This window comes from Oreochromis niloticus, linkage group LG10, assembly GCF_001858045.2.
Source record: "Oreochromis niloticus isolate F11D_XX linkage group LG10, O_niloticus_UMD_NMBU, whole genome shotgun sequence".
In the NCBI taxonomy this organism is placed as follows: domain Eukaryota; kingdom Metazoa; phylum Chordata; class Actinopteri; order Cichliformes; family Cichlidae; genus Oreochromis; species Oreochromis niloticus.
The window spans coordinates 26,853,988-26,859,331 of record NC_031975.2 but is presented as its reverse complement, the minus strand read 5'-3'; positions in this window follow the sequence as shown (position 1 = coordinate 26,859,331).

Genomic DNA, 5,344 nt, shown 5'->3' with positions numbered 1-5,344 from the left:
GCTGCTTGCGTGTTCACTTTTCACCCATGTATCATTTTATTGTATTTACTTAACGACAAAGGGGCTGTGTACTCGAAGCAATAAACTAGTGACGTCGCTTCCCAATCTTGCCTTCAGAGCTCCAGTTTAGCTGTGAATGAGACACATTTTTTCCACATTTTATTAACACAAAAATGTATGAAGTGTACCAGCCATGGATGAATTAAATTAATGGATATTACATCTCCACTTGAGCATGCTAAAGATCCGTGATGACATGCTGAGTCATCCCTCAGGTCTTGCACTCTTCACCTCTGAGTCAGGCTGGCTGGTGGCAGTTGACTCTCTTATCTGCCAGCTTAACTGCCCTGTTAGCATTAGTCACAACCTGAGTGGTGGTAGCTAACGCCAAGAGGGGACAAAGCGCTAATTTCGTCTTCATTGCAATATTTGTTTATTTATTTTGCTTTGCATTTTAATGAGTACTAAAATGAAACAAATGAAGATACAATTGTGCGTTCAACTCTCAGGGGTGCAGTTTCTCTTTGCATGACAAGGACCAGCATGAGGGCTGCCATATCTGCTTGGGGATTGTCCACACTAGGAGAGCACTGACTAAGCCCAAAGCACAGTTAAGGTCACCAGAAAGATGGGAAAGATGGCTTTTGCACAGCATAACACACCTCTCCAAGTTTAGCATCCCAGTTTGGACCAAGTCTGAAGAATGGTCAAAAACCACCTGCCCATGTTCCCAGATTTGGTCTTTGAGCTAACGGCTTCATGTAGCAAAACCACTGTCTATCCATGTCACTGTACAGCATATAGACAGTACAGAGGAGGCTGACTTAGACAACCCACCGCCTGTGGAGTCATTCCACAACCATGGAGTAGGTGGCCACTCAACATTTCCGACAAGCACTGCAGATTTTCAGCAACTTAGCTGGAGATAAAGGGCTCAGGCAGATAACTGCAGATGCAATGAGCTCAGTCACTGGGCTACAGATGTACCAGATGACGTGCCTGGCAGAGCTTCAGTCACTGGTTGGTTCCCCCAGACAGCCAACTGGACCTAGCAGTGCCATCTCTGCCAGTGTGTGCTCCAGCTGTTGAGATTAGAGCCTCCAAGTCAAGTTCTACACTAGTTGACCAGGACTAAAGTCCAGCTCCAGGCCTTCAGAGAGACCAGATACCTAGAAAGAAGAAGCCTTAGTCCGCCTAAGTTTGGTTCAGCAGTTTTTGCACTTTCCCACACAGTTTCCCAAGCACAAGCTCCCTGCACACACAAATGCTCTTTCATTGCAGCTGCTAAGTCTGGGTGCATTAAAGGCTCTGACGACAATCTGAGGCGTTCATCCCATTTGTCATTGTTCTGCTCCAATAAGAGTGCCTCCAACAAGCTGTGTGACTGTACATATTTCCTTGTGCAAATCAATACAAAATATATCAATTGAAACAACTGCAAATCATCAGTCTGCAGGTCACATAAACCAGGTCAGGCAGGTGATGTCTTTCTCCACAGACACATGGGAGGTTAACAGTGCCTCACCTACAGTGCTTCAAGTTAGCTGACTCCCTGCTCACCTCGGTGGCACGCTTGTGCCCTCTTTCTGTGAGTGGTGAGAATCATTGCTGCAGGTCACCAGTTAGCATAGAGCACCAACAGTTTTTATTTGTTTCAGGGTTTCAGAGCATATTCCTCGAGGGGAATGGCAATCTCATGGACCCCTTATAAAGGGGTTCCTGTGAGGGATATGAGTGATGCATGTAGTTGGTCATCACTGCATGCTTTTGTTGGACATGATTCTATCCTTTCTCCTGGGTTTGCCACGCTGCCTGGCTGCTCTATGGGGAGCATGTATATGTCGCTTACTGCAGGAGCTGTACAGAATGACCAGACTGAAAGGGAACAATGTGTTATGACTATAACTTCTGTTCTCTGAAAGAGAAGCATAAATGGGCATATCAGGACATTAAAAAAAAAAAAACATTAAAAATTGTCCTTTGCAGGTCTTAAAATTAGTTAAATACAACAACACATGACATATCACACCAATTAAGAAAAACGAAGCCCAAATGAGAAGCAGTGTGTGAAAAACGAAGTACTTCCTATGATTCAGTAGCTTCTAGAATCATTAGCTTTTATTTTTGCATTTACGACATGCAGCACTGCTGCGTGTAATCTGAAAAACAAACATCGTGCAGACCAGAAGTGAAAGACGTCAGTCGTGTGCCTACAATGACCTGCCAAGCGCAAACAGCAGCAGTGATGCTATCGAGATTTTCATCAACAGTCTTTGTTGCATCATTACGACAGCGGTCCAGCAGGGGTTTGTTTTCCACTGGTGAAAAGATGATTTTCAAACCCTCTCTGGGGTGTGACGCACTCTGAGGCTTAATAAATATATATTTAAAAAAATAAAGATCGGTGTTATTTTGCATTTGAAAATGAACATTTATTCCAGCAACTCTGGAGATCATTATAATCCTAGACTATGAGTCATAATGGTTTTTGTAACTCCATGATCCTTCCTTTATGATCTGCTATCTCAGAAAATGTCTTCAGAGAAGACAATCTGGGATGGTTTTTTAATATTCTTGGCAATGCTTCAGCCTTTTTCTCAAAAGTTAAACTTTCCTTCTTACAAAGAAAAGAAAGTTAAGACAGATTCCTCTGAAATATGCCTGTACATTTATGCCCCCCAGAGCATGAAATGTAGTGACTTTGGATTCTCACTTCTAACTTCACATTTCTATAACTAATTTCTCATGTCAGGAAAGTCAGTCTAGTACAGATAGCACAACACCCATACATCTATGTAGAGAGGAAAAGGATACAGATCACAACAAAACACCAAGACGTGCCATTTTGAGTAGTAGTAGATGAAAATTCCATTACCGGAAGGTTTCCTCTGAAAACTCGGAGAAGGGAAAAATGGCAAGATTTTACAGGCTTGCACGTGTAGGCAGCTCGAAGGTGCCAAATCCTACAGGTTATCAAATGGTCACAGTGTCATAGGCTGTACAGATGACGTAGCGCAAAAAGCTAACATCTGCTGTGACATCAGAAGGGTGCACACATTCCATTCAAAGCCAAATATCTCCATCTTTTATGTACAGTCTTAAGGTTACATCTAGTACCTGTTATCAGCTCATCATGAGCCATTAGCTGCTGGTCACATGAGACAGACTTTAGCTACACAAAACAAAGATATAAACCCACTCGGCTCAAGTGTTCCCGCCTAATCTGAGCCAGTGTAGGGAAATCCTCATCATACTGTAATGATCTACTATTTAGGCTTATGATTTACAGGTGGATCAACATTATAAACACTTATTAATGTCAGTAAAGTTATAAAACAAAGGCAGTTTTCTCACTGATTTCTATAAAAAATTGACTTCTTTTTGCAATGGGAGCCCCCTATTGGCCATTTCAAAGAATGCGCTTCCTCACTGGTTTTACTTTTCAGACCTGGAAACCTACATCCATCTTATATATACAGTCTGTGGCTGAAATCTATTTTTTTTTTAAAGTGCATTGCGCTCCTCTCAACCCACTCTTCCATTCTTTCAGCTTAATGCTGGCCCACACAGGTGCTATGATGAACAATCTATAGATGAATGATTTAAATTAGAACTTAAACACAGACAACACATTAGTGCACACCCTACCTTTCTCTCGGCCTCTGTCTTCCTTACTGGGCTTTTTCTTCCACAATGCCCACGCTCCACTCCAGCCTGCAGAAAATGGTTGACAGCAGGGAAGACTGCAGGTATAACAGTTGTCTGTATTATCTGACCTGAGTAAACAAAGCAGAGAACAGCCAGGCCCTTGTTGCTCTGCACGGGTGGGCCCCACACCACCACCACCTCCTCTCCTCTACTTCAGCACACAGAAGGGGAGGAGGGCTCACCCAGCTGCAGAGACCCTCTCTGCAGAGCGAGGTTATAGGAGCAGACACAGTGTGTTAGTGTTTCCACTTATCATGATCATTTTACACCTTACATAATCTCACGCTGCTCAGCACGGCAGTTCACTGCCGTGCGGTGGAGACTCTTGCTTGCTCCTCAGCTCCCACTCAAAGATTAAAATTGCAAGCTATAAGTCAAACAGAGAGGCATCTCAGTGCCGCTAATTGAAATGCATCACTTTCATTGTGCCGAGCTGCAAGGTCGCATGGTGGGAAATCTCCACCCACAGAAATGACAAATCTAAACTTTATGGGCGACACATTAACAGCAGTGAGTCAGTGCTTCATCTAGACCAGGCTGTAATGGCAACAACCACCACACATTTTCCTACGGGGCACTTGAATCACAACACACACACGGGTGTCACCTTACAGGGCTTCTGGGTAATAAAACCCAACATTTCTTTTACATTTTCTCTGTGAAATTGACCAACAAATCACACACTGTACTTTTTTCAGTTGCAGAGATGTTTGCAGCATCCAGTTATCAAGCATAAGACTGGATGTGGTTCACTATATACAGTGTCATGTGTCTTTTGAAGCCTCAAATTTGGTTAGGGTGAGGTTAGAGTTGAAGGGCATATGCAGAACACAGTGCAGCTTTCAGAAGGTAAAGAACCAGACACAAAAACTGTGTCTCTACAGTCTTCCTGTGACCAAAAAACCTGATATGGGAAAATGGTAACTGAGCTCGCATCGGTAAAGCCTTCTCCATGACAGCTAAGAAAACTACATGCATAATTTTGGTTCAGCATCATCACAGATGTTGGTGCTGCACATGGTAAATCGTTCATGACTAAGCAAACTTGTTTGGGATTGACCTTCAAGTTAATCTCCATTATGCTGTCACCAACTGTGACTATATTCATGCGGACCCTTCTCACTGTTCTACAGGTGCATCTGTGAAATAACGCCTCCTCCTAAACGCCAGATATGGGTCAACTCGTCTCATAATTTGAATGGGATATTAAAAGTGGTGAATGAAGTTTTCCTCTCGGCCATGCAAACCAAAGCTTCTCCTGCATGTTCTCGAATCCTGCTCTGCAGACGGTCGCAGGTCGTACGTTTTATGCTCACTCTGTAATTTTGCGTAAATACATTTCCGAGCTCTTCAGAGGGCCGTCAAGTTGTCATAATGATGAATGGCCCAGAATACAAGAGCTCAGCAAAGAGAACAAAGCAAAGCAGTACACATCAGGCTGACTTCAGCCATACTCTGTGTTCTGTGAGAATTAAAGTGTCCATCATGTTGATATCAGGAAATCCGAGTTAGAGTCGAGGTTAAAAATCAAGAGCACGTGTAAGAGGAGTCGGATCAAATCAGGTAACAATTCATTTTATGGGTTCATTTCTTACAACTCTTTCTTTCCTACCAATTCATCCGTTTTCTAAACCGC